Raw genomic sequence first — 27084 nt, 5'->3', positions numbered from 1 at the left:
TACTTTATTACTCTACCTCTTTTTGTTCATGATAGTGAATGTGTATTATTGGAGAAAATCCATCTATTTTATGTGTCTAAGACTCAAATTTTATGTGTATTGATAAAGCTTATCTATATAAATTATCTATATAAATGATATACTCTTTGGGCAAGACATAATGCCTCCACTTTATATGGATTCGACAAATGGATAGAATTCTAAATCATTGAAGGACTATCTTGACTCGTATTCATTCAATATTTCACTATATAATTCTCCCAATCTTCCTCCCTAACTTAGGACTACCCCCACAACTATGTTACTTGCATCACATTCCATAATAAATATTTTATCAAACCTAGGCAACACTAAAGTAGGTTGTGTAGCCACTTCTTGTTCCAACTTCTCAAAACTTTTATTATCCTCCTTCATCCTCTTAAATTTAGTCATAAGTGTTGGAAATATAAGAGGAGTAAATGAGAGAGGTGGGGTGAATTAGTTACCATCCAAGATCCCTTAAGATGTTAATACAATAGAAAATAACTTTATTGAAACTAAAATATTGTTGCAACCTAGTTAACACATGAATACTCAATCAATACAATATACCTTGTTTTACAATAAGAATTATTGTCACTTGATAAATACTAAAATAAATACTTATTAAGATGTCTAGTGTGTTTAATCTTTATTATATTAGTTTCAATTCAACATAAGGAAAACAACATGAGGACAAGTGACACCAAAACTTAATGTGGAAACCCAATTTGGGAAGACCAATTGTAACTATTTACTATATTTCACTCTTCTAAAGTGAGCCTTGTTAGGAGCCAACCTTGCTAAAGGTTACAAAACACACTATTAGCTATGACCTTATTAAAGAGTTTAGATCACCCTTTTAGGAGTGGCTTTTTTATAGGTCTTCATACACATCAATCTTGAAATGCCATGTTGTTAGAGGATTTACAAAATAGATGTTAGGCTAACTCTATTAAGAGATTTGATTCACTAATACAATTATTAGAGAATAACAACAAATTGACCTGATTGTTGATGAAACTATCGTTGCTGATTTTAGATCTTAGTTCTAGATTGAATACTTGGTCCTCCTTGATCAAATTTATCCTTCCAGCTCAGTCAATTTTGGATACTTTGGTATCCTTAAAATTATGTCCCTTTATTCATCTTCTTCTCTTTCACTTGTTCCACCCATTCAATCTTGAACTTTACCTTATATTTATATGATTTATCTTGTCAAATAGGCTTGAATAAACTTTAAAGTAATCAAATATTATCCTTTGAGTTAGGTAGAAATAACCAACAAAACTTTCAGATCCAATATGGTGATCTAGGAAAATCCTTTATTATCTAACCCAACTCCATCAATCATAACTTAGAAAAGACTTTCCTCTAGACTTACTTTAGTAAATGAGTGAGCTTGATTAACATGAGTTCCATACCAACTTTCCTTTAATAACTGGGTTAAATTGGTTTCTAGTATCTTGAAGCAAAACTTCCTTTTCTAATTGAGTAAACTCAATTGATATTATTTACCTGCAAACTTTCCTAGAATTCTCGACATACACAATAAAATTCCTTTGACACCTAAGTGAGGTTAGATGAGACTAATTTCTTGGTACATAGTTGAAATTTGTGTAACATCAACTTCAACATACAATTGAATGATTGTATTCAACAATCACCCTCTTTGGTATTGATGACAATATAACATGTCATGATACAAATATTTTTTTAGAGCAAAAATAGAAGGATAATATCCTTAGTTTCATTCTGATTCTCATCTATGAGAACTCCCTCTATCACTATGAAATCCCTTTGACATCAATCTCTTCCTTTAGAATGATTTCTCTAATTTCTTTGATTGCAATTTCTCCTTCTAATAGAAAAGTCTAACATCTGACTCAAAATTTATGATTTATGATATGAGAAACTCTCCCTCTTTGACATCTTATGCCAAGGAAAATAATCAATATATTTTCATTCAATCATTCATATGCAATCTACTTTGTTAATACTACATCAACTTGACTAGCCTTCAAGATACTATGTTGATGCATCACTAAACTTTATTTTGTGGGCTTCAAAGAGGGCAACGACCCCTAGCTTACCTCTTACATACAAAAATGCATCCTTAGGTAATGGCTTGGTGAACATGTCTTCAATTTGTTCTTTTATATTCACATATTCCAATCTCACCTCTTTAGCTTGCACTAATTCTCTCAAGAAATGATATTTTATTGCAATATGCTTCATCTTCGTATGCATCATTGGATTCTTGGATATGCTAATTGCACTAAAGTTATCATGGAAGATAACAACTAGATCCATGATCTCCTCTTTCATAGCTATCAATATTTGTTTGAACCAAATGATGTGGGAACAATTAAATGTTATTGCTGCAACATATTTTTTTCTAATGTAAACTAAGAGATGCAATTCTACTTCTTCTTGTACAAGACACTAGCCTCTTTCCAATAAATATTGCTCCACCACTAGTTCTCTTCTTGCCATCAATACTTCCAACCCAATCAACATCAATGAATGCTTTCAATTCAAAGTTTCCTCCTTTCTTATCCCACAAGCCATACTCTTTAGTACCTTTCAAATATCTCATGATTTTTTTATTTCCATCATATGATTTTCTTTAGGACTAGTAGAGAATCTATCCAATATACCAACTACTAATGCAATATCAGATCTTGTGTGTACAACATATTGAAAAGTTCCAATGATTGATCTATATGCAGTCTGATCTACCACCTTGGAATCATCATTTTTGGAAAGGTTATGTCCAATAGACATAGCTATTTCAACTATTTTAAATTCCTTCATTCCATATTTATTCAATATCTCTTTGACATACTTTAATTGAGTAATGTAGATACCATCCTTCATTTTTTGAATTTGAAAGCCAACAAAGAATTTAATCTCTCCAAAAGTTGACATTTTAAATTATTTAATCATTTTTATAGAGCAATATTTACACAAGTCATCATGTCCACTTAACAATGTATCATCCATAAAGGTTTATTTCAACACCATCTTCTTATTCTAGTCCTTCATTTATGTATAGGCTTCTATTATCATTAGTTCTTTAAAAACTAATCATTGTGAGATAATAATGTAATCTTGTTGGAAATATAAGAGGAGTAACTGAGAGGGGAGGGGTGAATCAATTACCAAAAAAATCCCAGATCCCTTAGATGTTAGTACAAAATAAACTCTAAAAACTTAATATTGCTAATGTTTGGCAAACACACATAAAATGTTGTAACTTAGTAAATACGAAATGTACTCAGTAATGAATTAACATGTAGATCTTAAGATGTTGTATGTGTTTCATTACTTTAACTTAATTCCAAGCATAGAAAAGAAATAACATGAACACATTTGAACCAAGATTTAACATGGACACCCAATTTGGGAAAAACCACCAATTACAACTAGTTACTATTTTCACTCTTCTGAAGTGACCACTATTAGGAGCCAACCCTATTAAAGGTTACAAAACACACTATTATGTGTGACCCTATTAGAGGATTTAATCACCTTGTTAGGAGTGGCCTTGTCATAGGTCTTTAAACAATTCAATAGAAATACCACATTGGTAGAGGATTTAAAATGCTTGTTAAACCAACTCTATTAAGAGATGTAGATCATTGCTACAATGGTTAGAGAGTAACACAGAATTGACTTGATTTTGATGCAACTAAATTAGTGATTATAGATCTCTATTATGGCTTGTACATGATACTTCCTGATTGAATGTATCTTTTCATCTCTACAAAGTTATTCTTCTTATCCTTTTGATTCACTTAGTTACTACATTATTAGATCTTCAAAATATTTCATTCATCCACATTCTCTTTCACACATCAAACTCTCAACTTGACCTTATATCATCCATAGTGTCAATTCAACTCATATACAACTTAGAATAATAAATATTCATTACCTTAGTCAACTAGAACCAATAGATAAATCAATTAAAATCAATATGCCAAAATAAGAACATCCTTAGGTAGCCAACCTAGCTATGTAGACACTAACTTAGAAGCAATTTTCTTTTGTTAACCAAGTAAAGCTCAATCAACACTACATACTAGAAAATTCCTTTGGTAACTGAATGAGCTTAGTTAGCACTAGTTCCACCCAACATTTTCTTCATTAACTGAGTGAGCTCAGTTAATAGTCATCATCCATAGACTTTCCTTTGGCACCCAAGTGAATTTTGTAGACACTATCTTATGAACTAGGCAAAATTTAGATTGCTCAATAGCCACAAAAAAATGTCTTCAATGCCCTAATGAGCTTGGTATATATTGACTGATAATGATATCACATTTGTGTATCATCAAAGACAATACACAATTAATCAATTATATCCAACAATCTCCCTCTTGTGAATTGATGGCAACACAACATGTCATAAGCTAATGAAATTTTGGACCAAGAATAAATTAAGAAACATATCCTTATTTTCATTTAAATTCTTATTCATGAGAACTCCCTCTATCTACTAGAACTTCTACCAAATTGATTCTCCCTCTTTGACAATTCTTTTCTTCATCTATTTATCAGGCTTTCTAAAACAACAAACTTCTCCTTCATTTCAATAAAATTTTATGAGCTATGATAGTATACTTCTCCCTCTTTGACATCTCATGACAAAGACAATTCCCAATGAAAATTAATGTACCTTAAGTACAGATTCATTTGCAATGTTCTTTTGTCAATACTACACTAACTGATGATCTTTAAAATGCTCTAGTTGATGCATCACTAATCTTCATTTAGTGAACTACAGATAGGGGAATGACCCCTACCTTACCTCTTAGATACAAAAATACATCCTTAGGTAATTGCTTTGTGAATATGTCTGCAATTTATTCTTTTTTATTCACATATTCCAATCTGACTTCTTTATATTGCACTAGTTCTCTTAAGAAGTGTCATTTTATATCAATGTTCTTTGTTTTGGTATGCATTACTAGATTCTTTGATATATTGATTGCACTAGTGTTATCATAGTATATGACTACTGGATCTTTGATCTTTATCTTCATTCCTTCCAATAATTGTTTAAACCAAACAATGTTTGAACAATTGACAATTGGTGCCACATATATTGCCTCTGCTACAGATTGAGAGATGAAAGTTTATTTCTTGCTTGTCCAAGACACTAGAGTCTTTTACCAAGAAAGAATGCTCCACCACTAGTGCTCTTCCTTTCATCAATAGTTCCTACCTAGTCAGCATCAGTGAATACTTTTGAGTCCAAATTACCTCCTTTTTTATACCATAAGCCATATTCTTTAGCACCTTTCATATATCTCATAATTCTTCTAATTTCCATCATGTGATTTTCTTTGGTATTTGTTAAGAATCTTGCCACCATATCAACTACTAATGTAATATCAAGCCTTGTATGTACTACATATTGTAATTTTCCAATCATTGATCTATATATGGTTTGGTCTACCTCTTTGGAATCAATATTTTTTGTAAGCTTATGTCTAGTAGACATAGGGGTTCCAACTGGTCTTGAGTCTTCCATTCAAAATTTCTTTTGTATCTCCTTGATGTATTTGGATTGAGTAATGTAGATAACATCTTTCTTTTGTTGAATCTGTAATCCAACAAAGAATTTTATCTCTCCAAACATAGACCTCTCAAATTCCTTGCTCAATTTCTTCTAAAAATTCCTAGCATAAGTCATCATTTCCTATGAATAATGTGTCACCAACAAATATTTCAGCCAACATAATCTTGTTTTTTGGTCCTTCTTTGAAATACAGATTACTATTATCATTTTTTTCTTTGAAAACCAATTTGTATCAAGTAATTATGAAGTCTTTCATACCAAGCTCTGGGAGCTTTCTTGAGACCATATAATGCCTTGTGTAATTTGCAAACCATGTCTCTTTTGGTAAGATCTAAAAAACCTTCTAGTTGTTCAATAGATTTCTTCATTAAGAATTCCATTCAAGAATGTAGATTTAACATCCACTTGATAAACTTTAAATCCTTTGTGAGCTATATATGCAAGTAAAGTTCTAACACCTTCTAATCTTGTAATAGGGGGCAAAAGTTTCACCATAATAAATACCTTGTTCTTGAGAATAACCTTTACATACCAACCTTTCTTTGTTTCTAGATACTTTTCCATCTTCATTTAGCTTGTTTACGAGTACCCATTTTGTTCCAATTACATTTTTATCCTTGGGTCTAAAAACTAGAGTTTGTAGACACCTAAATCTAATTACATCAATACGTAATCATATTTAGTTATCTCTTATGAAATTATTGATTAAATATTTACTAATTAATTAATTAATTGTCATCCCCGAGTTAATTAATTAATTAAATTAACTATAGTCCAATTGATCAAATCAAATGATCACCCAAAATCAATTTATTAATTAAATCCCTATTCCTCTATTAAATTGGATAAATCATTAAATCTATTCAATTTAATTCCATACTCCCATTTTATTGAATAAAATATTTAATAAAATATCTAAAATCTAATAGCCCCTAACCTATCCTTAATCCTCCATTTAGCCTAATCCACCCCATCCACCCATACTAATCTAGCTTTGTCACTAACTCACCCACCCTCATCAATACCATCCACTTGCACATCTCTAACATCCCTAATATAATCCTAACCCAAGCCTAACCCATCCCCTAATCATTTTCACAATCCTAAATGAGCTTAAGACTTTCCTAAGAAAAGCCAAAGTCTATCCCCTCAAAATATTCCAACCACCAAGCCATAAATGCTCCCACAAAGCCATAAATGACTCTTACAAGCTCATTTATTGCTCTTACAAACCATTATGAGGGTCTTTATGAGCTTTGAGCCTCCTTTGTTGACCCCTCAACCCCTCTTTCTCTAACCAATGACCCTGTAACATGTGTCACTCCCTAATTGGCTATAAAGAAGCACAATCCATGTGCTCTCCTCTCATTCAATTTGAGCCCTCCATAAGCTTTCTCCTTTCCTTCCATCCTAGCCATCAATCCCTCAAGCCCCTTGCCTATAAATTGGATCCCCTCCCAAGCCATTTTAATCACAATCCATCAAGTAAAGTTACCATGCCATTTTGAGAAGCCAAACTCATACCTATTTCAATCATCCACTTCCATGCTAATGTTATGATGCTATTTTGAGAGCTTAAGGACTATCAAAATACCATCATAATGACAAAATCCATCCACAAATCCACTTTGATCCATATTTTTCATTGAAGCTGGAGCAATATTATTGAGCATACATCTACATCGAAGGACACATCTACAAAATCAAGGAGGCTTTTGGAGTGATCTTGCTCTTAGTTTGCACTCTCTTACACCTTCTTTTGTCCAATCTTATATGGGAATATAGTTTTACTTTGTGAATGTTTTCCTTATTGTTAATGTTCTTTGCACACTAAATCTTGTTCTACAGAGTCTAGGTTTTGTTCTTTTCTATTTGTTCTATTTCTTCATTCATTGATTCAACCCAACTTTCATTATCCAATGCATGTTTAATATTTCTTGGTTCAAATTCAACAAGTAAACATGTACCTTTTAATTTACTTCTTGTCATTATTCCATTAGATTTATCTCCAATGATCTAATCAAGTGCATGATGCCTTCTTACATATTTTGCTAGCACAGGTTCTTTGGATTTGGGATGATTTTCATTTATTTCATTTGGTTCAGGTCCCATTGTCTATGACTCGGGTCTATCAGACTCAGATTTCTCTTGAGGTAGCTTGGTAGCCTCTAATTATGATTTGGGTCCTTTAGACTATGACTTAGGTTGTATTGTCTATAACTCAGTAACTATTGTAGATTTTAGGGACTTAGGAGGTGAAGCCTTCTTTCTTTTAGATAGATTTGGCAGGGTATTAGGTTTATAGTAAATAAATCTTCTATAATCCTCTGGCTCTTTGTTGCTTTATTTTCACTCTTTTTTGCAAGCTCATCAATTCTCATATGTGCACTTTCTATGATTTTATGGGTAGAAAAATTCAAACATTTGTACACTTTACTTCTATAGGAGTATCCTAGAAATATGCCTTCATCACCTTTGATATCAAAATTTTCTTTTCTAGATTCTTTCAAGATATAACATTTGCTACCAAATACTTTTAAGTAACTTACATTAGGTTTGTAGCCATACCATCATTCAATAGGAGTTTTATTGGAGTCTTTCTTCAATTGTAGTCTATTCAAGGTATGAACTATAGTGTTGATAGCTTCCTTCCAATATTTGATTGTAACATTCTTTTCTATCATCAATGTTCTTGTACAATCCATGATGAATCTATTTCTTCTTTTAGCTATACCATTCTACTCTGGTGTACCAGGGGTTGATACTTGTCTTTTGATTCCTCTTTCAATGTAGAATTCATTGAATTCATTCGAGACAAATTCACCATCTCTATCTAATCTTAAGTATTTTAACTTCTTTCTAGTTTCTTTCTCTACTCTTGCCAAGTACCACTTGAATTTTTGAAAAGGTTTTAATTTTTCTTTTAGAAACAATATAGTCACCATTCTAGAATGGTCATCAACAAAAAGAATGAAAAAAAATCCTCAAGTATAACTTTGTATTCCAATAGGTCCACACAATTTTTTATGAACAATTTCTAAGATTTCTTTAGAACGATAGTTTTTTCTTTTGAAACTAGTCTTTCCCATCTTACCAATTTGGCAATTTTTGCGTAGACCTATATCAAATTTCTTTAAATTAGGAATACCTCTTACCTTTTGTGCTTTCTTATCTTAACTGGATTATCAAAGTTTACATGACAATATATTTTGTGCCATAGCCACCTTTCTTCTATATGAGCAATCAAACATGAACTTTCACTGGTATCAAGATAAAATAGGTTACCTTTTGTTTGTTTGCCAAATCCAACCAGATTCCCTTTTTCATCCACTAGTTTTTTCTTTCCATTCATGAATTCTACCTTCAATCCAATGTTCTTCAACTATGTCACATTCAGTAAATTATGCTTTAGTCCTTCAACCTAGTAAGCATTGTCACATATAAGTTCATTGGTTAATGAGATAAAACCTTTTCCTTTTATGCAACAAGGTTCATTGTTTCCAAATATTACAGTACCTCCATCATAATGTTCAAAATGTTCAAATTTTATTTTATCTCAAATCATATGATGTGAACATGCATTGTCAATAATCCATGTATCATTTTTTCTAACATGATAGATAAGTACCATTTTATCTCCTTCATCATCAGATTCATCTTTTACATCAATATACACCATTTCATTTTCACTGTTATCAGAATCTTTAGCCATAAAAAAGATTTCTTACATTTGTCCTTGTAGTTCTTGTAATTTTTGAATTCCTTCTTGCCTTTATACATATGACTTTTATTTTCATCCTTTATTTCTCTATTCGGACACCTAGTAGCAATATGACCAACTTCTTCACAAGAAAAGTAGATTAGAGGAATTTTACCTTTTTACTTTCCTCTTCCTTTAGAGTATTTCTTTGCAAGTAGGGTTTCAAAAATTTCAATATCACTATCAAAACTTTCTTCACTTTCTTCTTCACTTTCTAATTGATTGGCATTTGATTTCATGCTCTCTTTTTTGAGTGGGAGTTTGGCTTCAAATGCATACTCAATGTTTTTGGAATTAGCAACATAGTTACCATAGTTGTCTAATTCAAAAGTTGTCAATCTTCCAACTAGAGCATCTAAGGTTATTTTGTTATTTGGATCACATCTCATTTCTTGAATATAAGAAAATTTGATTGCATAAATAGGAAGAAGAGTTCTAAGTACATTTCTTACAATAGTTGTCTCATCACTATCTCCTCTAGATGCTTTGATTGCACTTACATTGGCCTTGATTGTTTCCACTTATTTTGCAATGTTATCATCTTCTCTCATTTTCATTTGATTAAATTATCCTTTGATACTTTCTACTTTGGCTCTTTTTACATTGCCATCTCCTCCATATATGTCTTTCATTTTGGTCCACATTTTTATGAGCAGTTTTATAGTCTTTTACCTCATCAAATTCATCATAATTGAGAGCAGATGTAATATAAATCATCATGATCTTATGATTCTTCTTTTCAACAAGATCTTCAACTGATAATGTTTCTAGTGCAAGTCTTGTATTCAGTATCAAGATATTTACAACCTAAAATAGTGATAGTAGCTAGATGTAACCTCATAAGTCCTTGCCATGTTGCAAAATTGTCTCTATTCAACTTGGGAATCTCTTTTTTGTATGATATCCTGATCTTTACCTTGGGTCCTTGAAACCTTCTCTGCAAGCACCAAAAGCTTTGATACCAATTATTAGAAATATAAGAGCAACTAAGAGGGGAGGGATGAATCAGTTACAACAAAAATAAATCCCAGATCCCTTAGATGTTAGTACAAAATAAACTCTAAAAACTTAATATTGTTGATGCTTGACAAACACACATAAAATGTTGTAACTTAGTAAATAGTGAATGTAATTGGTAATGAATTAACATGTAAATCTTAATATGTTATCTATGGTTATCATTACTTTAACTTAATTGCAAGCATAGAAAAAAATAACATGAACACATTTGACACCAAGATTTAATGTGGAAACCCAATTTGGGAAAAACCACCAAATTCAACTAGTTATTATTTTCAATCTTCTGAAGTGAGCCCTATTAGGAGCCAACCCTATTAAAAGTTACAAAATACACTATTAGGTGTGATTTTTTTAGAGGATTTAATCACCATGTTAGGAGTGGCCTTGTCAAAGGTCTTTAGACAATTTGATAGAACTGCCAACTTGTTAGAGGATTTACAATTTTTTGTTAAACCAAATCTATTAAGAGATTTAGATCACTACTACAATGGTTAGAGAGTAACAATAAATTGACTTGACTTTGATGCAATTGAATTGCTTATTATAGATCTCTATTCTAGTTTGTACTTGATTCTTCCTGATTGAATGTATCTTTTCATCTCCACAGAGATATTTTTCTTATCCTTCTAATTCGTTTCCTTACTACATTATTAGATCTTCAAAATATTCCATGCATCCACAGTCTCTTTCACACATCAAATTCTCTGCTTGACCTTATATACTCCATATTATCAAGTAAGCTCATATACAACTCAGAATAATTAATATTCATTACCCCAGTCGGCTAGAACCAATAGATAGATCAATTAAACTCAATATGCCAAAATCAAAAAATCCTTAGGTAGCCAACCTAGCTTAGTAGAGACTAACTCAAAAGTGATTTTCCTATATTAACTAAGCAAATCTCAATCAAAACTATATACTAGCAAATTCCTTTGGTAACTGAGTGAGTTTAGTTAGCACTGGTTCCATCCAACAATTTCTTCATTAATCGAGTGAGCTCAGTTAACACTTGTCATCTACAAACTTTGCTTTGGTGCTTGAGTGAATTTGGTAGACATTGTCTTCTAAACTAGGAAAATTCTACATTTCTCAATAGCCATAGAAAACTATCTTTTATGCACTGACTAATATTTATATGACATTTTTGTAACATCAAAGATAATACACAATTAATCAATTGTATCTAGAAAATCATTCATACCAGGCTCTGGGGGCTTGTTTGAGACCATATACAGATTTTTGTAATGTGCAAACTATATCCATTTTCCTAAGATCCATGAAACCTTCTAGTTTCTCAATGCAAACTTCCTCTTCTAAGATTCCATTGAAGAATGTTGATTTCACATCCATATTATAGACTTTGAATCTTTTGTGTGCTACATATGGAAGTAGTGTTCTAATAGCTTTTATTCTTGCAATAGGAAAAAAAGTCCGTCCATCATCAATGCTTTGTTGTTGAGCATAACCCTTGCATAGTAAGCTTGCTTTTTTTCTTGAAACTTCTCCATCTTCATTCAACTTATTTTTGAATACCAATTTTGTGCCAATTTCTTTTTTGTCCTTGGGTCTAGGAACAAGAGTCCAAGTTTTGTTCCTTTTAATTTATCAATGTATTCATTCATTGCCTCAATCCAAATTTCATTTTCTAATGCATCTTTAATAGTTCTAAGTTCAAATTTAGTAAGAAAACATGTATCTTTTAATTTTTTCCTTGTTGTTGTGCCTTCTGACTAATCTCTAATGATTTTCTTAGGTGCATGATGCCTTCTATCTAGCAAGTCTGGGCTCCTTGTTTTTAGATTTTGGACTTCTTACACTTGGTCCACCATGCTCAAAATAATATTCTAAATCATGCTCGGGTCCATCAGATGACTCAGTTTGCACTAGTTGAAACTCGGGTCCTTTTGACTCAGGCTTGGGTCCTTTAGACTATGACATAGGTTGTACTAGCTATAACTCATGTTGAACTGGAGATTTTGGGGACTTAGGTAGTGAAGATTGTTGATTTACAATTTTATTGGTGTGAACATCTGATAAAGTATCAAGATCACAATAGACAATGTTTTTGTAATTTTTAGATTCTTTTATGCATTTTTCTTCACACTCCTCTTCAAAATTCATCAATATGTAGATTCACACTTTCTATAACTTTATGAGTAAATAGATTCAAATGCTTGTATTCTGTTCTCTTATTAAAGTACCCTAGGAATATGCCTTCATCACTTTTCACATCAAAATTTCATTTTCTTAACTCCTTCAATTTATAACATTTTCTTCCAAATACTCTAAAATAATAATGATTAGGTTTATAGCCATATCATAATTCATTAGATGTTTGATCTTAGTCCTTCTTCAACTAAACTCAGTTCACGGTATGAATTGTTGTGTTGATTACTTCCTTCTTGTATTTGATAGGAACATTCTTCTCAATCATTAGAGTCCTTGCACAATCCATGATGGATCTATTTATTCTCTTTGCTATACCATTCCTCTAAGGTGTACTAGGTGCAAATAACTATTTTTTTATTCCACTTTCATTGGAAAATTCATTGAATTTGTTTGAGATGAATTCACCTCCTCTATCTGACCTTAAACATTTTAGTTTCTTTTATGTTTCTTTCTCAACTCTACCTAGATACTATTTGAACTTTTGAAAAGCTTCATATTTATCTTTTAAATACATAACTCTCATCACCCTAGAACAATCATCAACAATAAAAATAAAGTACTTTTCTCCATAGTAGATTTGTATTCCAATAGGTCCACAAAGGTTTGTATGAACCATCTCCAAAACCTCTTCAGAGTGATAATTCATTGTTTTCAAACTTGTCTTTTCCATCTTTTCAATTTGATAATTTTTGTACATACCCACATTAGGCTTCTTTAGGCTTAGAAAGACTCTCACTCTTCTATTCTTTCTTATGTTGACCAAGTTTTCAAAATGAACATGACATAACCTTCTATGCCATAACCATCTTTCCTCTACTTGAGCTATGAAACATGAATTTTTAGTTAGATCTAGGTAGAATAGATTACCTTTTGTTTGATTCTCATTCTCAACTAGATTGTATTTTTCATCCAATAGCTTGGCTTTCCTATTCATGTATTCTACCTTGAATCCAATGTTGTTCAACTATGCCACACTAAGTAGACTATATTTTAGTCCCTCAACCTAATAAGTATCATTACATCTGAGTTCATCAGTTAATGCAATCCAAACTTTTCCTTTCACATAACAAGGTTTATCATTTCTAAATTTGACACTCCCACGATCATAGTGTAACAAGTGCTCAAATTTAGATTTATCACCAATTGTATGGTGAGAAAAATCATTATTGATAATCCAAGTATTATTCTTGCTGATATGAGAAATGAGGGCCATCTTATCATTTTCATCACCTGATTCATCTTTAATAGTAATGTAAACCATTTCATCTTCATCACCACTATCAAAATCTTTAGCCATGTAATAATATTTATTACCTTTATCCTTGTAGTCTTTGTAGCTTTTGAAATCTTTCTTTTTGTTGTACTTTTCATGCTTTTTTTCTTCTTTGTCTTCTTTTTTTGGACACCTTGCAATGATGAGAAAAAAATCTTTACAAGGAAAAAAGATCAAAGGTATTTTACCTTTGTACTTTCCTTTTGCTTTTGGGAACTTTCTTGTAGGCAATGCTTCAATGAATTCAAGATCATCATCGGAACCATCTTCATCTTCACTATCAAAATTTTCTCTTTTAGATTTTGCAACTTTATTTTTTAGTGATATTTTAGCTTGAAATGCAAACTCAATGTTACTAGGGTTAGGAACATAGTTATCAAAGTTATCTAACTCAAAGGTTGTCAACCTTCCCATTAGTGTATCCAAAGTTATATCAATTTTAGGATCACATATCATTTCTCAAATACTTGGGATTCTAATTACATAAATATGAACATGATTTCTGATTACCTTGTTGATCGCTATCACATCATCAATTTTCCCACTTGAGGCTTTGATTGCACTCACACTAGGTTTGATTATTTCACCATACTATCCAATGTTCTCATGTTATTTTAACTTCATTTGATCAAACTAACATCTAAGACTTTCTTCCTTAGCTCTCCTCACATTGTCATCACCACCATAGATATCTTTCAGCTTGTTCCACATTTTGTGAGTAGTAGCAAAATATTTGAATTCATAAAATTCAACATAATTGATCTAAGTAGAAGAAATTCCAATCATCATTATGTTATGATTTTTCTTTTCCATAATCTCATCCATAGAAAAAGGTTTAATAGGTGCCACATATTTTTTTCTCTAGATTAGGGCTATGTCACCAATGGTTGCCAAATGGAGCTTCATGAGTTCCTACCATGCTTGGAAGCTTTGTATATTTATCTTAGCAATCTCCCATCTATAAGACATCTTGATCTTTAGCTTAGGTCATTGAAACATTATCTGCAAGCACCAAATTCTCTCATACCAATTATTGGAAATATAAGATAAGTAACTAAGTAGGAATGGGTGTATTACTCACCACAAGAAGAAATCCAAGATCCCTTAAAATTTCAATACAATACAATTTATTTTTTCACAAAAACTAAAATAATGTTGTGACTCGGTTAACATAGGAATACTCGATCAACATAGTATAGGTTGGTTTACACTAAGAATTACTATTACTCAGTAAATACTAAAATAATTACTTTTTAAGATATTTAGTGTGTTTAACCTTAATTAACTTAGTTGTAGAAACATAAAGAAAATAACATGAACACAAGAGACACCAAGTTTTAATGTGGAATTCCAATTGAAACTAGTTACTATTTTTCACTCTTCTGAAGTGAGCCCTATTAGGAGACAACCCTATTAATGGTACAAAACACACTTTTAGGTATGATCTCATTAGAGGAATTAGATCACCCTATTAGGAGTGGCCTTGTTAGAGTTCTTCAAAAACTTCAATCTTGAAATGTCACCTTGTTAGAGGATTTACAAAATATCTATTAGGCTAACTGTATTAAAATATTTAATTCAGTACTAAACTTATTAGAGAGTGACAATGACTAGTACAGGTGTACCCAGGTGGGCTCATGAAAGATCTAGAGCTCCTAGAATATTTTCTCTTGTAGTGGTACTATCCAAATTTACTAGGTGAATAATAGGGTTAACCTAATCCTAGTTTGAGGTGAGTTAAGGTGACAAAGCCTAATGAGACCTAAATTGCTTATAGTTTCTTAATTAGGTATAGTAGAGAATATTTGTATTGAGAAGAGTAAAATGGTTTAAAAAGTGTTTCTAGGGACTTCTTACATGTTTTTCATCCATCTAATTCTTTTGAAAAGGTTTAGAAACCTTTGGAGCAAGTTTTAGGGTCAAACACTCAAAGATGTAAAATTTGCTCAAAAATTGTCAATGTTGTCATCGACAACATTGACAACTTTTTGTTGCATTTGAGAAACTTTGTAGTTAGGAATTTATAACTATTTTAAATAGTTAGGATAGGAGTCAGTATGGGTTTATGCTGGTGTAATTAAATATTCACTAATTACACTTGCATAAGCTTACTTAGGATAATGCATTGCATAGTAGTTTGTGATTGAGACACTTAGGAGTTTGTACCTCAATTAAATACATGGTGTAGGAGAATTCAACTCTAGGTGGTCATATTTGTTATCTCATTCCACATTTAGTGCACTTATCACATTATCATCCTCTTCATTGCATAATGGAGGATGGTCCACCTTTCATGGACATGTGATTCCACCTTGTATGGGTGATATCTTATCTTCTCCTTATCATTGTCTCTTATCACCTCTCCTATATAAGGATGCCTATTATGTACATTTTAAATCAATCCACTACATGTCAATTAAGTCCATTATCAATAATAGCATTCTTGCATCTTCTTGCAATTGTCTTTCCATTCTCTTGTGGAAGTTATCTTGGTCCTTCATTTCATCCTAGGGGTGTTGTAGAGTCACCTAAAACTCTAACATGGTATCACAACTCTCATGGTGTGAAGACCTCTTCTCAAGAATGTAATATTTTGTTGACTTATTGTTGGTGCAGCATTTGCAATTTAGACATAACAATTTGGAGGAGATTTCAGAAGTTGTATTTTGTGACCTTTTATTGCAACCAAAAATTGGAGCTTGCTGGTGCAAATCAAAGGTTGGAATTATATAGAGGAGGTTCAAAACCCCTAGATCAAATTTTGTTTCATCCAAATTAGACATCTAAGGCCAAATCTATAGCCATTTTATTTTTTAAGGTAGGGTGGTGGCAATTTAGAAAAAAAAATTTAGAGGTGATTTTCAAACAATGTATCTCCCTCATACGAACTCCTTTTTCCGAGCAATTATTTTTTTAGTTTTAGGGTACAATTTCACAATCTACATAGTGGTGTAGGTGATTTTGGATCTCTATCTCTAAATTTTTTTGAAAATCACAAATCCCATTTTTTGCAACTTTCAAGGCTCTATTTGGGCATATTCGATAACATTTTCAGGTGAATTTTTTTGAAAGTGCATGATTTTTCCTCTACTTTCTAGATATGTAATCAGATTTTAGTGATTTGGAGTGGGCATATCACATTTAGAAATAGATATTTTTTGCTATATTTGCACTTGGTGAATACTTGGATTTCAATTTCTTAATTGAATCAATAATTTGAAGGAGTTATTAGTTGATTTTAGTTATTCTTTGGGTTGATTATGGATTTTTCAAAAGTTCCATTATTCTTGGATGCTCTTTCAAATGATTCTCATAATGCAAATTTGGTTAATACATTTAAGGAGGTTTCTCTTTGAGACACTTCTTCACCTTCATTGGAGATTGGATTTCCCAACTCTTCATGTTCTCTTAGTTTTTCACATCTCATAGATTAGCTTGATGGTGTGATAGAATTGTTGAGCTTGGAGACACCTATTCAATTTTCAGAGATGCATACATGGAGACCTTCTTCCTCCTTCCTCAACTTTTACATGGAGTGGCTTCATCATGATGTGATGTATTTATCTCTGCCTAAGGGGAGACATGTTTGTTGTAGGCATTGAATTATATTTTTCTTTTAGGTACTCTTCATCTACACTAGAGCTTCTTCATTATGAGGGGGATATAATGTCTCCTTATTTCCTTCCTATGGGGGGACCATTCTTTGTATACACATGATGTATGCAATTTTTGGGGGGTACTGAGTACTCCATCCAACCATGCATCTTGTTTTCATCTATCTTTTTTGGAGGAGGTATTTCCCATGAGGTTTTCTCTCTTTCTCCACTTTATGATAGATTACATTTCACGTATTGCATTGTATATTGTACATGGGTACCTAAAATGGCCTAGTAGCCGAGACCCATCTTGCATTATGAGTTTAAGTGTATTCATGTAAGGTGCACTTAAGGGGGTGTGTTGGTGTATTTAAATATTCACTAATTACACTTACTTAAGCTTACTTAGGATAATGCATTGCATAGTAGTTTTTGATTGAGACACTTAGGTGTTTGCACCTCAATTAAACACATGGTGTAGGAGAATTCCACTCTAGCTGGTGATAGTTGTTATCTCATTCCACCTTTACTGCACTTATCACATTATCATCCTCATCATTGCACATACTGTATTGCATAATGGAGGATGGTCGACCTTTCATGGGCATGTGATTCCACCTTGTGTGGGTGATATCTTATCTTCTCCTTATCATTTTCTCTTATTGCCTCTCCTATATAAGGAGGCCTATTATGTGCATTTCAAATCAATCCACTAGATGTCAATCAAGCCAATAATCAATAATAGCATTCTTGCATCTTCATGCAATTGTCTTTCCATTCTCTTCTGGAAGTTATCTCAGTCTTTCATTTGGTCTTGGGGGTGTTGTAGAGTCACATAAAACTCTAACAATTTATAAGGCCATCCTCAACCTTTTGACAAGGTTGGAAGGTTGATAAAATTCTATATGTATAAATTGAACAAGTTTATAGTTACAGTTTTATGTTTTTGAGGATTTTGGTAATTTAAATGGATTAGCTTTGGAACCATTGTTTTTGGAAGTGTTAAAGATGTTTGATTTCTAATTCTATATAGTTTTAGTTTGAGTTCTTGTGAGGGTTTAGTTGCTTGAATAAATTAATTTCTGTTTCTATTACCTTACTATTCTAAACCAAGTGCTTGAGAAAAATGGAGTCATAAGCCCCTCTCCCACCATAGGATCTCTATGGCTTCTTGGGATTTTTGATATGAATCCTTATACATATTGTACATTAAAGGAGGGGAATTGGGAAAGAAGACAAGCATTTTTATGGTGTTGGCCTAGGTGAGCTAGTGATGCATGGCTAGGGATCATAGTCCAAAGCAAAGCTGATAAGTTGGATTGAAGGCATAGTTTTCTTCAATCAAAGTTTGTGTCAGGTGGTAGTATGTGTGAAGAAACGCCAAAATCTATGGGAGGAATCAGTAAAGGCTCCATAAGGGGTAATACTTCATTCTTGTTCACACTGGTTTAAGCTCTCATGAATCCTAATTTTTAGGCTTAAATTATGATCCCAATGTACTGACTAGTTGGGAACCCAACACCACCATTATCTCAAAACTCTCTAAAAATTGTATTAGGATAAAAAACTAGTTTATCCCCTTGTTAAGGAGTTTTGCAAGTTAATTGGTTGTAGCCCTATTACAAGCATATTTTTGAAATCTTGTATGATAGTTGGAACTCAATTAGGGTTTCAAGTTTGGTTATGATTGTGGAACTTTAGGGGAATCCAAATTCATTCCTATAATACCATGCTCCATTTGGAGTGTCATTGAGTTTTTGGGGTTGGTTGCAGTTTTCATGTGGAGAAGTGTAAAGGTTGAATCAAGCTTAGGGAATGGTGATGGAGAGTTGTTCTTACTAATTGATATGCAGTAGTTGAATGGCCTAGGACCTCATTTTGAGAATCCTAAGGAGAATAGGGTATTTAGAAACCCTATTAGGTCAATTGAAAGACCTAAGGTGACCCTAGAGGAAACTATGGTAGGAGCAAGACTAATTGTCATATTAGAGTGGTATTAGAGCAAGTTAAAGATTGGGAACTTGGTGTATGTCTATAGCTACTGGATAATCAATGAAAGAGTCAAGCATGGTGACTAATGTAGAGCTAGCTAAGGAAGCTGATGAGAAAAAGGAGAAGAATAGACACCTTAAAGAAGCCTTAGAAGAGGTGAAGCTAAAATTAGATGCAGTTGCTGATGTAATAAAGGAAAAGGAAGAAGGTACTAAGAAGGGTAAGGAAATAGTAGATGGAGATATAGTCCCTAAGCTAGACCCTATCTTAAATGATGAATCTTTCTTGAAACCTATAAAAGTCCTAGGTGGAGAATCTTTGGCAGATGTGAAAGTATTTAGTGGAAAGCTGGATATAGATGCAGTGATGGATTAGTTGAATGGCATACAAAACCATTTTGAATGTAAAGGGATGTTAGATATACAAAAGGTCAAATTAGCCAAGTCAAGACTTAGAGGCTTAGCTTTGACATGGTGGAAGTATGCACATGATGAAAGAGTTAGGATAGGAAAGAATCCTATGGAAAATTGGGATTCCATGGTTACTAAGTTAAAGGATAATTTTCTACTAGAGGACTTTGAAATCCAACTTCAAAAGAGAAGAAAAGGGCTGAAACACAAAGATTTGGATGTGACCTCTTATATAGAGGAGTTTTAGAGACTATGCCTTAGATCCAAGAAGCAATAAAAGTGGTTAGGGACTTGAGTGGTTTGAAATGGAATATCCAAGAGGAGCTTAGTTTTTAGACACCTACTATTGTCCAAAGGTGCCATTAACTAGACCTTAAGGTGGAGGAAAAGACTAACGACAAAGAGGAGGTTGCCAATGTAGAGGTAATGAGCAGAGAAACCAAGGTGAGAACAAGCTCACTAAGTAAGCCACTGAAAGAACCCCTATAGGAGGTTATAGTAGAGGGAGAGACAAGCAAGAATGTTCTATTAGATGCAAAGGATCAAGTACAAGACTCATACATTTCTAGTATGAAGTGTTATAATTATGTTCAATTAGGCCATCCAACATATAGATGCCATGAGAAGCCCTCTTCTTCAAATCATGATAAGAGAGTGGCATATGTTCAAGAGGATAACTTTTGTTGCAAGGATAATGAACTAGATCACATAGAGTCATTAAAATGTGGGAACCTTATGTTTAGGAGAGTATTGATCAAGCAACCTACTCTTGATGAATGTAAGCATAGGAGGGCTTTGTTTAGGGTCAAATGTAAGATCCTTGGGAAATTTTGTAAGGTTGTGATGGATTTAAGTTCTAATAATAATATAATATAAGAGGAGGTGGTTGAGAAGATTAAGCTAACTAAAATACCACATTTGAATCCATACAAGGTAACTTGTCTCAACAAGGGTCAAAGTATAGTAGTCAATGAGTAGACTTGGGTTGATTTCTCCATAGTAGGGTACAAGGATATATTATTGTTTGATATATTGTCTATGAATGCTTTCCATAGACTGTAAGGTAGGGTTGCAAATATCAAAGGATAATTAAGAGGGGAGGGGTGAATCAATTACTACAAAAATATTTCCCAGATCCCTTAGATGTCAGTATGAAATAATTCTATCAAAACTTGATTCTATTGATGCTCAGTAAAAAAACAAATGTTGTAATTTGGTAAACACTATAATTGATCAGTAATTACTTTGCATGAAAATCTTAAGATGTTATCTATGATTACCATTACTTTAACTTAGTTAAAAACAAAGAAAAGAAATAGCATGAACACATTAGACACCAAGATTTAATGTGGAAACCCAATTTGGGAAAACCACCAATTGCAACTAGTTACTATTTTCACTCTTCTAAAGTGAGCCCTATTAGAAGCCAACCCTATTAAAGGTTAAAAAACACACTTTTAAGTGTGACCTTGTTAGAGGATTTAATCACCCTATTAGGAGTGGCATCTTTAGAGGTCTTTAGAAAATTCAATAGAATTGCCACCTTGATAGAGGATTTACAAATAACTATTAAGCCAACTCTGTTAAGAGATATAGATCACTCCTATAATGGTTAGAGAGTAACAATGACATGACCTGATTTGGATGCAACTAAATTACTAATTAAAGATCTCAATTTTGGCTTGTATACTTGATTCTTCTTGATCAAATATATCTTTTCAGCTCCATAAGGATATTCTTCTTATCTTTCTAATTTGCTTCCTCTTTTTGTCATCAAATCTTCAATATAGATGCATATCCATCTTCTTGCTTCTAATCCTCAACTTGAACTTTTATTTATATCTGTCATATTGTCAAGTCATCTCAAATACAACTTGTAATAACTAATATTCATCTTCTCAGTCAACTAGAACCAATTATCAAATTAGTTAAACTCAATGTGCCAAACCAAGAAAATCCTTTGTTAGCCAATCCTACTCAGTAGACACTAACTTAGAAATGATTTTCCTATGTTAACCAAGTGAACTTAGTTAACATTGCATACTTGTACAAATCCTTTGGTAACTGAGTGAGGTTGGTTAGCACTGGTTCCATCCAACATTTTTTTTTGTATCTTTAGTAGTCTTTCCTTAGACACCCAAGTGAACTTGGTAGACACTGCTTTCAAAACTAGACAAACTCCAGAATGCTTGATAGACATAGAAAACTATCTTCACTACCCAAGTGAGCTTAGCATACACTAACTAATAATGATATTACAATTTATGTAATGTCAAAGACATTACACAATTAATTAATTGTATTCAACAATCTCCCTCTTTGGCATTGATGGCAACACAACATGCCATATTACACTAAAACTTTTGGAGCAAGAATAAAGTAACAAACATATCCTTAGTTTCATTCTAGTTATCATCCATGAGAACTCCCTTTATCAATGTGAACTCTTTGTGACTTTAGTTTCTACATAGAACTTCTACCAAGTTCATTCTCCCTTTTTGATAATTTTTCTCTTTCAATCTCTGTCTATGAATCTCTTACTATGCAACATAATTCTCCATCTTTTAAACAAAATTTCTATGAGATATGATAGCATAATTCTCCCTCTTTGAGAACACATTCCACAGACAACACTCTATGAAAATCAATGTACCTTAAGATTCATTTGTAATATGCCCTTGTCAACCAACTAATTGATCTTCAACATGGTCTGGTCAATGCATCACTAAACTTCATTTATTGAGAATTAGATTTAGACTTTTGGTTGTTCAATATAGACTTCCTCATCAAAAATTCCATTCAAAAATGCAAATTTTACATCATTTGATATGCTTTAAATCCTTTGTGAGTTTCATATGCTAGTAGAGTTCTAACACCTTCTAATCTTGCAACAAGAGAAAATGTTTCACCATAATCAATACCTTCTTCTTGAGAATAGCCTCTACACACCAACCTTGCTTTATTTCTAGATACTTTTCCATCTTCATTCATCTTGTTTCTTAACACTCACTTTGTGCCAATTACATTTTTATCCTTGGGTCTAGGAACAAGAGTCTAGGTTTTATTCTTCTCTATTTGTTCTATTTCTTCATTTATTTCTTCAATCCAAATTTCATTTTCCAAAGCATCTTTAACACTTATAAGTTCAAATTCAGCAAGTAAACATGTATATTTTAATTTTCTTCTTGTCATTGTTCCATAAAATTTCTCTCCAATGATCTGATTAGGTACATGATGCCTTTTGACATATCTTGATAACACAAGTTCTTTGGATTTGGAATGAGTTTCATTGATTTCATAATGAACTTCAATATCAAGCTCAGGTCCTTCAGACTCAATTTGCTCTAGTTTGGTACCTTATGACTTGCTTCCTTTAGACTATGACTCAAGTTGCACTACTTGCAACTTGGTAATTGTTGGAGAATTTGGGGACACAGGAGGTGAAGCTTCCTTTCTTTCAAATATATTTGGAAGTGTATTAGGTTCATAGTAAACAAATCTTTTGTAATATTTTGGCTCTTTGTTGCTTTCTTCTTAACTCTTTTATACAATCTCATCAATTCTCACATGTGTAATTTCTATGATTTTATGAGTAGAAAAATTAAAACATTTGTATGCTTTAATTCTATAGGAGTATCCTAGAAATATGCCTTCATCATCTTTGACATCAAATATTTCTTTGCTAGATTCTTTCAAGATATAACATTTGCTAACAAATACTTTCAAGTAACTTACATTGGGTTTGTAGCCAGACCATATTTCATAAGGAGATTGATTTGAATTTTTCTTTACCTGTACTTGGTTCAAGGTACGAACTATAGTGTTGATAGCTTCCTTCCATTATTTGATTGCAACATTTTTTTCTATCATCAATGTTCTTGCACAATCCATCATGGATCTATTTCTTCTTTCAATTATACCATTCTATTGAGGTGTACTAGGGGTTGATACTTGTCTTTTAATTCCTTTTTCAATGTAGAATTCATTGAATTCATTTGAGATCAATTCACCACCTCTGTCTAACCTCAAACATTTCAATTTCTTTTGAGTTTCTTTTTCTACTCTTGCCAAGTACCACTTGAATTTTGAAAAGCTTTTGATTTTTCTTTTAGATACATTACAGTCATCATTCTAGAATAATCATCAACAAAAAGAATGAAAAAATTCTCTTCACTATAACTCTCTATTCCAATAGGTCCACATAAGTCTATGTGCACAAGCTCTAAGACTTCTTTTGAATGATAGTTCTTTCTTTTGAAACTAGTCTTTCCCATCTTAACAATTTGTCAATTTTTGCATAGACCCATATTAGTTTTCTTTAAACTAGGAATACCTATTACTCTTTTATATTTTCTTATCTTAATCAAATTATCAAATTTTACATGAAATAATCTTTTGTGCCATAGCCAACTTTCTTCTACTTGAGCAATAAAAAATGAACTTTCATTGAGATCAAGATAAAATAGATTACCTTTTGTTTGTTTGCTAGATGCAACTAGATTTCCTTTTCCATCTAGTATTTTGGCCTTTCTATCCATGAGTTCTACCTTCGACTATGCCACATTCAATAGATTATTCTTTAATCCTTCAATGCAATATAAATTATCACATACAAGTTCTTTAGTCAAAGAAATATATCCTTTTCCTTTTATGTTACAAGGTTCATTGTTTCCAAATCTCACACTACCACCATCATAATATTCCATGTGCTAAAATTTTCTTTTTATGTCCAGTCATATAATGTGAAGACCCACTATCAATAATCCATGTATCATTTTTTCTAACATGAGAGATAAGTTCTGTTTTATCCCCTTCATCATCATACTCATCTTTTACAATAATATATACCATTTCTTCTTTAGCTATAAAAAAAAATTCCTTACCTTTGTCTTTGTAGTTCTTATAATTCTTGAAGTCCTTCTTGCCTTTGTACTTATTTCTTTTATTTTTATCCTTTTTTTTTTATTTGGACACCTTGCAGCAATGTGACCAACTTCTTCACAAGAAAAATAAATCAGAGGAACCTTACCTTTGTAGTTTCCTCTACTTTGGAATAGTTTCTTGCAAGTAGGGATTCAACAACTTCAAGATCACTATCTAAAATTTGTTCTATTTCTTCATCTTCACTTCCTAATTGACTAGCCTTTTATTTCTTTCTCCTTTTCTTAAGTGAGAGGTTAGCTTCAAATGTAGACTCAATACCTTTGGAACTGGGAACATAGTTATCCTAGTTATCTAACTCAAAATTTGTCAATCTTCCAACTAGAGCCTCTAAAGTTAATAAATGTTATTTGGATCACATCTCATCTCTTGAATAGCTGATAATCTAATTGCATAAATAGGAAGAGTTCTAAGTACCTTGCTTACAACTATTTTGTCATCAATGTCTCTTCCAGATGCTTTGATTCTTTTCACATATTTTGCAATGTTTTCATCTTCTCTCATTTTCATTTGATCAAAATGAACTTTGAGACTTTTTGATGTAGCTCTTCTTACATTTTCATCTCCTCCATAAATGTCTTTCAATTTGGTCCACATTTCATGCATTGTTTTGTAGTCTTTTACTTCATCAAATTTAGCATAATTGAGAGGAGGTGCAATATCAATCATCATTATGTTATGATTCTTCTTTTCAGCAATATCTTCTATTGATAATGTTCCAATGGGAGTTTTTTATACTTAATCAAGATATTTAAAACTTGAATCACTGCTAGTAGCCAAATGTAACCTCATAAGTTCTTGCCATGCTACAAAATTGTCTCTGTTCAACTTGGAAGTCTCTCTTCTATAAGACTTCATGATATTTAGCTTAGGTCCTTGAAACCTTCCCTACAAAAATAAAAATCTTCGATACTAAAATTGTTGAAAATATAAGAGGAGCAACTAAGAGGGGAGGGGTGAATCAATTAATACAAAAATATTTCTTAGATCCCTTAGATGTCAATACACAATAATTCTATCAAAACTTGATTTTGTTGATGCTCAACAAACAAAGAAATGATATAACTTGGTAAAAACTATAATTTCTTAGTAATTACTTAGCATGAAAATATTAAGATTTTATTTGAGACTACTATTATAGTAACTTAATTAAAAACATAGAAAAGAAATATCATGAACACATTAGACACCAAGACTTAATGTGGAAACCCAATTTGAGAAAAACCACCAATTGCAACTAGATACTATTTTCACTCTTCTAAATTGAGCCCCGTTGGGAGCCAACCTTATTAAAGGTTACAAAACACACTGTTAGGTGTGACCTCTTTAGAGGATTTAATCACTATGTTAGAAGTGGCCTTGTTAGATGTATTTAGACAATTCAATAGAACTGCCACCTTGTTAGAGGATTTACAAATAGTTGTTAAGATAACTCTATTAAGAGATTTAGATCACTACTATAATGGTTAGAGATTAAAAATAACATGACCTAATTTGGTTGCAACTAAATTGCTGATTACAGATCTCAATTCTGGCTTGTCTACTTGATCCTTCCTGATTGAATATATATTTTCACCTCCACAAGGATATTTTGCTTATCCTTATGATTCACTTCCTCTTTTCATTATCAAATCTTCAATACATTTTTATATCCATATTCTTACTTATAATCCTCAACTTGACCTTTTATTTATATCTTTCATATTGTCAAGTTAGCTCAAATACAACTTGCAATAGCTAATATTCATCTTCTTAGTCGGCTAGAACCAACAATCAAATCAATTGAACTTAATATGCCAAAACAATAAAATTCATTGTTAGCCAACCCTTCTTAGTAGATATTAACTTAAAAATGATTTTTCGATATTAACCAAGTGAACTTGGTTAACACTGCATACTTGCACAAATCCTTTGGTAACCGAGTGAGCTTGGAGTGAGCTCAATTAATACTCATCTTCTTTAGTCTTTCCTTAGATGCCTGACTAAACTTGGTAGACACCACCTTCTAAATTAGACAAACTCTAGAATGCTTGGTAGACACAAAAAACTATCTTCACTGCCCAAATGAGCTTGACATACATTGACTGATAATGATATGACATTTTGTGTAAAATGAAAGACAATACATAATTAATCAATTGTATTCATCAGGTAGATCCTAGTAGTATGATAGAGATGTTGGAAATTTGATTGAAAAGCTCATTGTTTTTGAAGATCAAAGAGGGAGATTATTGTAAAAGAATGTTTTCAATCATTTTTTTGTCATTGATGTAAAACTTGCTATCTATAGGAACGATATTTTCTTATAAGAT

Source organism: Cupressus sempervirens, chromosome 6 (assembly GCF_028749045.1).
Source record: "Cupressus sempervirens isolate cs-2001-9-10 chromosome 6, ASM2874904v1, whole genome shotgun sequence".
Classification (NCBI taxonomy): Eukaryota; Viridiplantae; Streptophyta; class Pinopsida; order Cupressales; family Cupressaceae; genus Cupressus; species Cupressus sempervirens.
Note: the sequence above shows the minus strand (reverse complement) of the source record.